At 33.7% G+C, this 12,220-nt stretch overlaps 1 long non-coding RNA gene across 1 annotated transcript; it reads left to right on the top strand.

Annotated features, from left to right (window-relative positions):
* The first annotated feature begins 9,055 nt into the window (after nucleotides 1-9,055).
* LOC147392070 (uncharacterized) lies at nucleotides 9,056-11,868 on the top strand. Its single transcript, XR_015182501.1, has 2 exons — nucleotides 9,056-9,705; nucleotides 11,595-11,868. It is a non-coding gene; the product is annotated as an uncharacterized LOC147392070 (long non-coding RNA).
* The last annotated feature ends 352 nt before the right edge of the window (nucleotides 11,869-12,220 follow it).

Here is a 12,220-nt window from a genome sequence, read left to right as displayed (position 1 = left end):
GGGAAGAGGATTAAAGAATGGAGCATTACTGGGTTAAGGTTGTTGACAATATTGGATGGATCTAAAAATGCTAAGATTGTGAATATCCAAGGGGGGGGGGGGGGGTATTTCTGATGGATTAGTAATTCTTTTATTCACAACTCTGCTGGAAGTTTCTAATTAATTCCTCGCTTTGGAATTTAATGAGAAATCAAATTTGGAAGGAGGGTGGGAAGGGAATCAGGATGTTAATATGGAAATTGAAAAAATAAAAAATAAAAAATAACCAAACTCCATTTCTGATGCATTCTCCAACTCTATTTAAGCCTCTACCTCTAATCCAAGTGCAAACTCAAACCAAATGGGAAAATCGAAGAGGAAGAAAAAACAAGTAGAGCAGGCCTCAAGAACAACATGTTCCATGAGCAATTTGTATGAGGAAACCTCTCAAATGGCTATAGCTTAGTCATGTCTATAGCAACTTGGAACATATGTGATTAAACCACGTAAATAAGAAAAAGGACGGTTAACAAGATTATTGAAAAGCAGAACTTAGATATCTTTGGCCTTTGTGAAACTAAAGTTGAGTTTTGCATTTCAAAAGAATATATGTAGGAGTCAGAAGTTTGTTGATAATATCAATTCCCATGAGTATGGTCGTGTTTGTATTGGATGGAATTCAATAAAATACACGCTCGAGAAGTTGTTCAAGTCAGACTAGATTATGCAGGGTACCCGTATTAGAAATGGATTTATTTTCCATATTTCAGTGGTGTATGCCGCTAATAATTATTCAGATCGGGCATCTTTATGGAGACATATCTTGAAGATGGATGATTCTCAATCTCCTTGGATTATTATCTTGAGATTTCAATACGGTGCACTCCCATGAAGAAAAAATATATGACCACCCTTTGCCTCGAAAATTGATGAATGAGTTAAATGAATATATTGATAGAAATGGTCTTTGCAAAATGAAGATGGTGATTCCTTTCTTTTCTTGGAGTAACGAGACTATTACAACTAAGAGGATCCTAAGGTATTTACCTGGGGGTATTTTTGACCATGCCCCTATATGTGTGAATTCAATGGATGATAAGGAAGGGGTCCCAAGCCGCTAAATTTCTTTTTCAATGTGGCTTGGTCAACGAGGATCCAAAGAGGTAATTGAGAAAGCTGGGAACATCTTTGTTTATGGGAATCCTATGTTCAGAATCATGACCAAGCTTAGATTTGTGAAAATTGTAATCTAGATGAGGAATAAAGGTGTATTCAGGAAAATTAATGTTAGAAAATCTGAAGGTGAGAGGAAGCTCCGTGATGTGCAAATGCGCATCCTAAATACTTTCATTGCTGTCCAAGAAAGGATAGAGTCTTGAAGGGAATAGATGTGGATGAGAAATTTACTTGTCAGAAATCGAGGGTGCACTGGCTCAAAGGAGAGAGGAATTCTCGATTTTTGTACAATTCCATTGCGGCTGATATTGCTTAGAATGGAATTGAGGTGATCATTGGTTCAAGTGCTCTTTGTTCCAGGTGATTCCATGATGTTGCACCTAGGAGGGGTGTTCCTCTTATTTCGCACCTCATATTTGCCGATGATGTGTTATTTTTCTCTAAAAGTAGTTTGTCTTCGGCCAAAAATAATAGGAAGGTCCTCAATGAGTTCAGATTATGGCAGGCCTTCATGTCAGTGACTAGAAAGTCAAGTTTTCTTCTGTTCCTCTTCTTCAAATAAAAATTTAGCATTCTTGAGACTTTGAGATTCAAGGAGGGTCAATTGGAATAAAGTATTAGGGACTTCCTTTTTTCTCTTCTTTTATGTGGTACCCTTTGTGTCATACCTTGATTGAACGTGTCCATAAAAGAATATAGGGCTGCTGAAAATTGGTTCTTCTTTCTTTTGCAGGGTCCCTTTAGCTTATCTGTTCTGTCCTTTCTGGCCATCAAGTTTATTGAATTACGCCTTCTAACATCCCCAAACTGGTTTTCCAAGAGACCGAGTGTTTATTCTCCCATTTCTTATGGCAGAGTCCTTCGTTAGATCCCCCTTTTCATATGATCAATCCGAGTAGGGTTTATATCCCTATCGCCGAGAGGGATCTTGCATAATGAGGCTAAGGGAGTGGAACATGACTGGGATGATGAAGTTATTTTTTATTGTGGTGAAAAATGATTCCCATTGGAGTAGATGGGTAAGAACTCATTATGTTGGGGATTCTGGTATTTGGTCTTGCTAAATTCCTAATAATGCATCTTGGGCTTGGAAGGGTAAAATGCATGCGAAGGAAGAGGCTTCAAAAAATACGAGGGTGTTTGTCGGTGATGGATCGTCCACTAAATTTTGGCTGGAGGGGCATTTCTTGTGGCCCAATTTAATAGCCATGCCAATGCCATGGTTTCTGAATTTAAAGGTGAAGATGGGTGGATGTTAGCTAATCCTTGGAATGAGAGCATGAGGACGGCTTTTTGTGTATTTCGGAATCATCTTTGTCCGATGCCGAACATTGATAGAGTGGTTTCGACCAAGAATGCCAAGGGGTTATTCTCCATGAAGATAGCTTGGGAATTGTTGGTTCTTAGAAGAGACAAGGTTCCTTGGGAGCGGATTGTTGGGAACTCCTATAGGTTTCCAAGACACTCATTTATTTCATGACTGAAAATTTGAGTAGAAGATGTATATGGATGACATCCAAGTGTGTTTGTTGGAGTAACAATGAGTAGTATGTAGCACTTGGATTTGGAAGCAAGATTTTGTACAAATTCGAGGGATCTAATTCGAATCCAAACTCTCTCTTGAAGGATTAGCTATATAGAAGAATCAAGGTTCTATGTGAAACCAATTTATTAACAACCCTATCCTACACAAATGTTTATGTGATACATCAACCACTTGTCTATCCTCCGTTCGAGAATATGGTCTCATTTTTCATACTTTTATTGATATAAAAGTATGACTTGTTGGAGTGTGCTTCCTTTTGTGGTTTCTTAGGGTTTTTTTTTTTTTTTTTTTTTTTTTAAATTCGTAAGTTGTATCTCATAGAAGGAGTCAAGGATTTCCTTTAAACCCATTTTATCCTTATGGAGAGCTACTTTTTTTTTTTTTCGAGTGATTATATATAGAAGACAAAAAAGCCCGATAAAAAATAAAAAGAATAATTTGATGAAAATAAGGAGTGGAATCATACTAATGGAGAGTAACGAGGAATTTTAATTGCTGGAGTGAAATTGGTACTATGTGATCTGCAACTAGCCAATCCCATTTTTCATTTAGAAGATTTTTTTTATTAACATGAGTCCTAGGTGGTTGTTTCATTCATTGGTGTACTGGTTATTGGATTTCATTTTGTTGAGATATAATAACATGAGCTGATGAGATAAGTTTGAAAATAAAAAAGTTCTTATAATAACATGAGCTGATGAGATAAATTTGAAAATTTGAGCAAAAAATAAATAAATAAGAAGTTCTTAGCATAACATGAGCTGATGAGATTAGAGCTATGGTTAGTGCATTAGGGATACAAAGCCAAGCCAACATCAAAAACCAAAAAAAACAAATACGAAGGAAGAAATTGAAATATTGTCACATACTTTTGTGTTGCTCTGGAGTGGATGTTTTGAGACCTCTTTCTATCAATAAAACCAAACTCAAATTGATTAGAAATAAACGCTAAGAAGGAACATAAAAAATAAAACTATTAAAACTCACAAAGGAAATGGGACTTGGGAGTGCTTCTTTGGAGATTACTTCCACATCTAAGGGGTTTGAAGGGAGTCTTGGCTCCTTACATAAACAACACAGAATAGGAATGAAGTGTAAACGTTGTCTTCTATTTGTAAAATTGTCCAAATAAAAGAGAACAAATTCCCTCCATAGATCAAGGCTACACGTTTTTCACATTCTAATTTTTCTTTCATAAAGCAAAAAGCTTTGGATTCTCTTTCAAAATAAAATAGGATTCTTGGGGAATTGATTGCGACTAATGGACTTTTCAGTGTGTTTGGATTGAGAGAAACAAAGTGAAAAGAAAAGAAAAAAAGTGAGTTTCTCTCTACTACTCTTGTTTGGATTGTTAAGTGAGGGAGTCAAAAGAAAAAAAGTGAAGAGAAAAATGAATCAATTTTTCTCTCCAAACTTATGTTCTTGTACTATTAAATCAAACACGATGGGGAGAAACAATATTTATTCTCTTCATTTCTCTCAATCCAAATACACCGTTAGTGAGAAAATTTATAAGATTTTTTTGGTGAAGTTGAAAATGAGGGGCTAAATCGATGGAGGAGTTTGAGGATGAACAAATATATCGATTTTGCTAGTAGTTGAAGAGGGTATTTAGATCATTTTATATAAGTCCCTCATAGATGACTACAGTCAAGGTTGTTGTAGTTGGAAAACAGGGCTATCTTAAATATTCCCCAAAACTCAGAGATTATATCTATATTACCCTAAAGTGTAACACGTTAGTGGTTGCTTATCAGGAAAAAAAAAAGTGGAAAAACAAAGAAGATAAACATATACATTTTTTTTTTCATAAAATAAAAAGGCAAAATAAAATAACATAAGCAGGTATAAAAATATATCAACATCTCATAAGATAATAATATATTGTCTGTGGAAAGTGGAAACCATCATTTGTTTAGACCCATTTTGCATTAACGTTATCAGCCATACCTTTAGACCCATTTTGTATTAACGTTATCAGCCATTGATTTGGTCATTTTCTTGGTATTTAAACCCAATGTCTACATAAAACTAACCAAGCTATTATATGCACATAGCCCATCAAGTGATCGAAACCCTACCCTTCTTTTTTTTCCTTTAATAAAGTGTGCTTTTCCAACCAGTCTGGCTTTTTTTTTTTCCTTTAATAAAGAGGACTTTTCCAACCTGTACGGCTTTTTTTTTTCCTTTAATAAAGAGGACTTTTCCAACCAGTCCGGCTTTTTTTTTTTTTTTTTAATAGAACTTTTTTTTTTCCTTTAATAAAGAGGACTTCGTAATGATGACTTTAATAGATCATGTTTGTGATAGGGAAGGATATTGATTTCTCATTATCAAACAATCACTTATTCACAAATCTTGTGTAGTGCTAATAATTTTTCCATATCATAAATTTTTTTTTGGCTCCACTAGCTCTACAAGGGTATTTTACTTTATGGTCAATAGGAATTGGATAATCATATTCGGTCTAATACCTAACAACAAACTCCGATGATCCTTTCATAACCATATTTTCGAACAAGTTTTTGGACGACAAGCCTAGAAGTGTTATCTTATGAATAATATTGATATTGACGATACTGATGATGGGAATGATGAACTTGACATGAGGTTATAAAAATGTGCAAACTATGTATATTACACTAAAAATAGATAGAATTGATATCACCCTTTAATTCGAATTAGCAAAAAACAATGTCTCCTAGGATAAAATGGATTCCAAATATTCATGATCCGTATGTGAATGAGTGAAATTACTTATCACTTAGTCTAATAGTGAACTATCTGTCCAGGAATTGTGAAAGATGTTACACTAAAAATATTTTTGTTATTGATTCGACTCATATTCTCCAAAATGTGATTCCTATTCTAATAGGTCTAAATAAACCAAATACATGCATTACCATCCAAAGGCTTCGTTTTCCACAACAACGAAATCACTGCTTCGTCTTTCATAAATTGGGAGATTTCACTTGAAAAAGAAAATGTTGCATACTAATGGATATGGGTTGTTAACCATGGGTTTTAATGCATGAGATCTCATAGTACTTACAATGAGGCTTCTATCAATTAATATTACAAAGAAGAAATCCATTATAAACTTTAATACAATTAGATCTGCTCTATATAGACAAACTTGAGATTTGCAATTCCATGTAAGAGCGATACATGATCAAGGGATCCTTTTCTTTCAAATAGGAAGAGTCGTTGCACAAAATGTAATTTTAATTAATTGCCTCATAGATCCTTTATCTATCTATATAAAGAAGAAATCATGCAAGGAAGAGATTCTTATTGGTACGAAGGATACTTCGAACATGGAATGAGCATGAAGAAATCAATGATATATATTTCCTTATCATTTGAGTTTTTTTTATGGATTAATCATCGAGATCTTTGGTCTCTACCCAAACTCGATAAAAAATAAATTGGATCAATTCTTATGGATTCGTTGAAAATGATTTTGATCTAGTTAATGGCAAATGAGATTTTTAAACTTGATTTTTTCATGATTGCAATGAACGCTATTAATTGCGAAAAAAAATCCTATAAAGATGATTTGATTCAGTGAAGAAGCCAAACTTATGAGCAAAACCTTAAATGATGAATTGATTCAATGAAGAAAACTAAAACTCTACACCTTGATACTGATTAAAAGAATACAAAATCTTTACACCGTGATCATACCCATTTTAATCTTCATTTTTTTAATATAACGACATTTCATTAATTTGTCTTGGATTATTAATGTCATTTCATCTCATATTCAAGGGTATTTGAGACTTCTCACAAACTACATTTAAACTAGCCTCTAGTCAACAACAATCAGATTTGACTAAAGACACTAAACATCACCTACATTTAGGTCAGTCGGGTCGTTTAATGTTGAGTCGAGTCGCATTAGACCATATTATTCCTAGAAGATTATAACATAAATTTTGTTTCTCCTCATGTTTGATAAAGAATTGCTATTGATGTTGAGCATTTTCTTGTATGCTAGTTTTATGGGACTTTCTTCTAGTTTTTTCTCGTCTCTCTTGGGCCTCGGTTCCCCCACCACGGTTCCTTTCTGAGCTGGTGAGCTCCAATATCTTTTTTGAGTTCATATCAGTAGGTTTCCGCTTTAGGAGGATATATCCCTTCTCCGCGTTGTATCTTAAACTCATGTCCCGTGTTTCGGTGTTCCTTTGGGCAAAGGGGCTATTTTTTATTCTTCGTTCTATTAGGATAGTGGTAGCCAACCTCTATCCCATTGGGTTTAGAACTACACTCCATCTCCAATTTGAATCTTAATTTATCTTTAATCTTGACTCATATATTTGGGTATTGGGCTGTACTCTATACTAAGTCAATTCTTCTATGGTTTGAGAGAGAAATGGAGAGGCTAGGGGTCTATAAGGGTTTCAGGACTTAGGTTTAGGATTAAAACCTTGAGTGGTGATTTTTGGTATTGTTCTCCTTTGAATTCTTATTGAAAGATCTTGATGTTTTTTGGTTTATTTATTTATTTTCTTTGTTGTTTTCTTCATAATCATATTGAAAATGAATCTCCAAATTCAAAATAATTGGTAATAGAGAAATCGGGTTCATATGGAGAGATCAACTATTTTTAGAGATTGTCATTTATTTTTTGTGGAGAAATGCACCAAGTGTGCAGTGCCAATTGAAGCTCTCTAGATTTTATTTTTATAGCTAGATTTCAATTCTTTGGGTTTAGGATTTCATGTGAGCCTAATCATAATTGTAAACAACTAGTAGAAATGATTGAACCACTAAAGGTGCACTAAAGGACTCTAATCCAGGTCTATAAATACAGACCAGACCAAAGCTAAAAAGATTAACTTTTCTTTTGTTCTTTCTTCTTCTACCTCACTTATCTTATTTTTAATTTTAAGGCTTTTTTTAGTTTATTTTTGTTCAAGCTTTGTAAACAGAAGGAGTTCATACCAATTTCAGGCCAAGATTAATAAAAGAAACATCTCTCAATTTTATCTCTATCCCTTTTGTCCTTATTTTCTTTTTTCGTTTTCTTTTATTATTGCAATGATCATTAGCTAAACCTCAAATATAGAGGTCGATAAAACCTAAACAAGATTATCTCAGATAGTTAATTTGTTTTGCATATGTATTCCATTGTTCAATTGTGATGATAACTTGCTAAGTAGGGATCATCAAATCTAGTTTCTTTTTCTTGATTTTGATGATTTAGGCTTAGATAAGTTCAAGCTAAAATCATGCTTTGTTAGGAAGATCGTTAATAGTCCTTTTGATTTCATCTTATTAGGTCTAATCACAAATTTTAGATTTATTATGTTTAATAGATTTAATCGATTTCATCTATTTTGCATATTTATCTCAATCATCCCATCTTCGGTCATAAACCTCTAAAGAAATTGGGTTTGTCGTACTTTTATTGATATAAAAGTATGACTTGTTGGAGTGTGCTTCCTTTTGTGGTCTGTTAGGTTATTTGGAAGTGAAATAGGAGATCGTTTGCGCTTTTTTTTTTCTTTTTCGAGTGATGATATCTACACTACAACATTTTTTATATACAGCGACGGTTTATAACAGCGGATAATTTTATCCGACGTTATATATATATTTTTTGCAGCGGATAATATTATTTGCCTATATAGGTAGACTTTTTTGCAACGGATAATTATATCCGCCGCTATAGGGACCTCCCACATATCCACACTTCATCCTTCCTACTTATTCAGTGCATATAGCAGCGGATTAATATATCCACTACTACAAAATAACATTTTTTTATATAAAAAGTTATATTTAGTAAGTTCTTCTCTTTAGTAATTTTTTTTAAAATTGAATCTAGCAGTGGATTATTATATCCGTCACTAAAAAATAACTTTTTTTATATAAAAAATTATATTTAGTGAGTTATTCTATTTAGTATTTTTTTTAAAATTGAATCTAGCAGCGGATTAATATATCCGCCACTAAAAAATAACCTTTTTTTATATAAAAAATTATATTTAGTGAGTTCTTCTCTTTAGTATTTTTTTTTAAAAAATTAAATCTAGCAGCGGATTAATATATCCGCCACTAAAAAATCAATTTTTTTTATATAAAAATTATGTTTAATGAGTATTTTTATCATATTTTTTTTTAAATTGAATATAGCAGCGGATTATTATATCCGTCACTAAAAAATTATATCTGGTAAGTTATCAAATTTTTTAATTGAATATAGCAGTGGATTAGTAAATCCACCACTAAAAATCAAAATTTTTTTTTTTTTAATGTAAAAAATTTAGTGATTTTTCTCTTTATCAAAATTTTTTTAAATCGAATAACAGCAGCGGAATGTATGTTCCGCAGCTACAAAGTGAAATTTTCTACCCTTTCTGATCTATTATGTCGATTTATAGCAGCGGATTTATATTTCTGCTGCAGTACGTAGGTGCGTTTTTCTGCAGCGGATAAATTTATCCGCGACTACACTTCACCGTTTAAAACACTTGTTGCAGTCTAAAAGTTTCTAATCGAAGCGCGCGAATTTCCCTCTTCCCTCTCATTTTCAGATGTTTTTCTTCTAACGGTAAACCATCGGTTTGGAGGAAACCGGCGATCCATGAGCATTTACCCGTTCATGAACCGAGCAAACTTCCAACTCTTTGATGACTTTCCTTTCAAGAACATTAGGCCAGGGTTTAAACCTCAGCAGCTAGTCGTCCTTCCCGCGCTTAACATCTCCTTGGGGCTTTTGATGGATTGTGAGGAGAGATCCGATTGATTCCTTGGTAGAGTTGATTAGGGTTCTTAAGAGAGGGATTTAGTTGTTGGTGGAGATAGAGTGAATCTCTTTGCGCATGAAGATGGCGATCGTGTTAGGGAAATTGAATCCAAGCTACCATTGGTAGAAAGAAGAGGAAATCGGATGGAAAGAGAGATCATCATCATCATTAGAAGGAGGAGTGCAGATCAGAAGAATGTCTGAATCAGACCAAAGATCTCGTTTGTGTTTGATCCAGGTTGAATACAAGGTCATCAATCTCTTCTTCAATACTTCTAGATTCATTGTTTTTTCTTGTTTATTTTTGTGAGAGAGAGAGACAGAGAGAGAGGGAGACGTCCTTTCCTCTTTGCTGTCCTTCTTTCTCTTTTGAGAAGGAGATGCAAAAATGAAAAAACTGATCTGCTACTGGCACACCTCCCAGCAATATGAAAGCATTAAGGGTTTAACACTAAAAATTGAGTTTCTACTAGGGGCACACCAACGAGTTAAACCAGTAAGTTGTTGTTCATGCTAACAGCATGCTGAAAAACCTTTTTTTAATTTTATTTTATGTTTTTTTTTTATAAAAACATACTGCCAAAGGGCAGATTGACAAAAATACAATAAAAACTAAAAAAAAGTCAAAGGATAGATGGATTCATTAAAAAAAAAAACTAAAAAAGCATCTAAACTAACACTCCGTCCTTAATGAAATCAACCTATTGAAATTCCAAATATTCCCCCTTCTATCCTCCTCACTCTCTTGCACCTTATTGCATAGAAAACCTTGCTTGTACACGTACCTCATCACACATGTAAGATGTACGAGTTTCACATTGTGCATGTAGTGTGCAAGACAATCCATATGAAAAGGTGATAGCACCTCTAAGATTAGAATATTCTAAGTCAACATTATTATCAAAGAGGGCTAGATATCACGTTAGAGGCATCTCTCTTAATGAAATGGTCAATTTCCTTGTTATATTACTAAATGTTTATGAATTGGAGTAATGTAATTCGGGTGCACTATTAGATGTATAAGATAATTTCTAGCATGGGATAAGGTAATTAATTAGATGTGTTGCATGGGATCATTACTTTGAGTAATTACTTTGAACATGGGAAGGACTCATACCTGGGTGAGATATGTGGGAGAATATTAGTTACTTCATCTAATGGGAAACTAATTCCTATATTGTACGGGAAAGTGGGTTAGACTTAGCAACCTCTTTTTTATGTATTTAAATCTATACTAAGACTTAATAGAGATTATCTAGAGAAGATTATAAAGTCCTAATTGGATTTGAAGATTGATCATCTTGAATTGGTCTAAAGGAGGTTCGATTTCTCTCAAACGAAATCATTTTCTGATCTTTCTTTATCTTTTATTATTTTTGTGATCCAATCAAACTAGTTTCGTATCATTCCTACATCTTACATGCACACACTGAAGCACAGTTACTACACTTAGCCTTGGCACAATGATTCACCATGACCTTGTTACTAATATATTACCCCCTCGCTGTCTCCACACCCCTCATTAGAAACTGTTCACATACAAGCATTTGTAGACGCCCACGCAACAACACCCCTGGTAGTGCTAAGAGCTGTTTCATTGTCATCTTGTGACGTATGCCTCCATAGAAGTTTTATCATCTGAAAATCTAAATTTAAGGCCCTGTTTGGGAGCACAATCCATGTCCCCTAAATACATAGCTTGGTGAGAGTTGCTATTTTAGGAAACAACTTCTTTGAACATTTGGTAACTATATTAAAAATTTTGGTCTTTTTTATCATTAACTTAGTATCTTTGAAGCATTGTAAGAATATTTCGGTTGATAAGATGGGCCTTTATGTTATTCATTGGATCAAAAAATTTGATTCCTTTAGCCAATTAGTCGAGATCGATGTGGGGCAAGTGAATTTGTGATAAGGAGACATTGTTGATTCTGATTAAGCTAAGATTTGTTTTTTCGACATGACTCAGATCTGACTTATGCCCAATGGGTAATATGCAGTCAATTGTGAATGATTGGGGGGCTTATTTTGATTGGGATTCATTCATTGATCCAGTAGTTTTATAATTTTCTTTCTTCCATTTACATTTTGAGTATTCTGCATGAAGTAACAAGTCTGATAAACCATTGCTACTTACAGCTGATTACCAGAATGAAGTAGAAGTTGGAGAAGCACTTGCTAAAGGATTTCAGTCTGGCCTTGTGAAAAGAGAGGACCTTTTGATTATCACCAAGGCTAGTTTAAAGCATTTCTGTTAGACTATCTGGATTTATACCTTGTTCACTTTCCTATAGCCACGAGGCATACTGGTGATTTCCTACTTGTCATTACATTTTCACATTTGTTTTTTATTTGTATATATGATTATGTGCAGTAGTTTATACCTCTTTTAATTGCTGTATTTGTGTGTGTATGTGTGGTGTTGGAGGGTTAATTGCTGTATTTGTGTGCAGTAGTTTATACCTCTTTTAATTGCTGTATTTGTGTGCTGTATATGTGGTCCATTGAATGTTCAATCCAAAGTCTATTTCATAGATAGGGCACATCCCGAAAATTAGACTGATATCACACTATTACATAAAAGAGATACTGATATCAATTACATAGATAGGGATCCTAACTCTTTACTAAATTTATCATCTCAATTCATTTATTGTTATTCGAAATTTTTAGCAAAACAAACATATCCATTATAGGAAACTAGATCATTTGCCTCAGGATACATTAAGAAATCATTGCACTTGATATACACCATGATTTAGGTT

Source organism: Akebia trifoliata, chromosome 11 (genome assembly GCF_017979445.1).
Source record: "Akebia trifoliata isolate Shusen 1 chromosome 11, ASM1797944v1, whole genome shotgun sequence".
NCBI lineage: Eukaryota > Viridiplantae > Streptophyta > Magnoliopsida > Ranunculales > Lardizabalaceae > Akebia > Akebia trifoliata.
The sequence above is the reverse complement of the archived record's forward strand: the minus strand, read 5'-3'. Positions and strand labels throughout refer to the sequence as shown.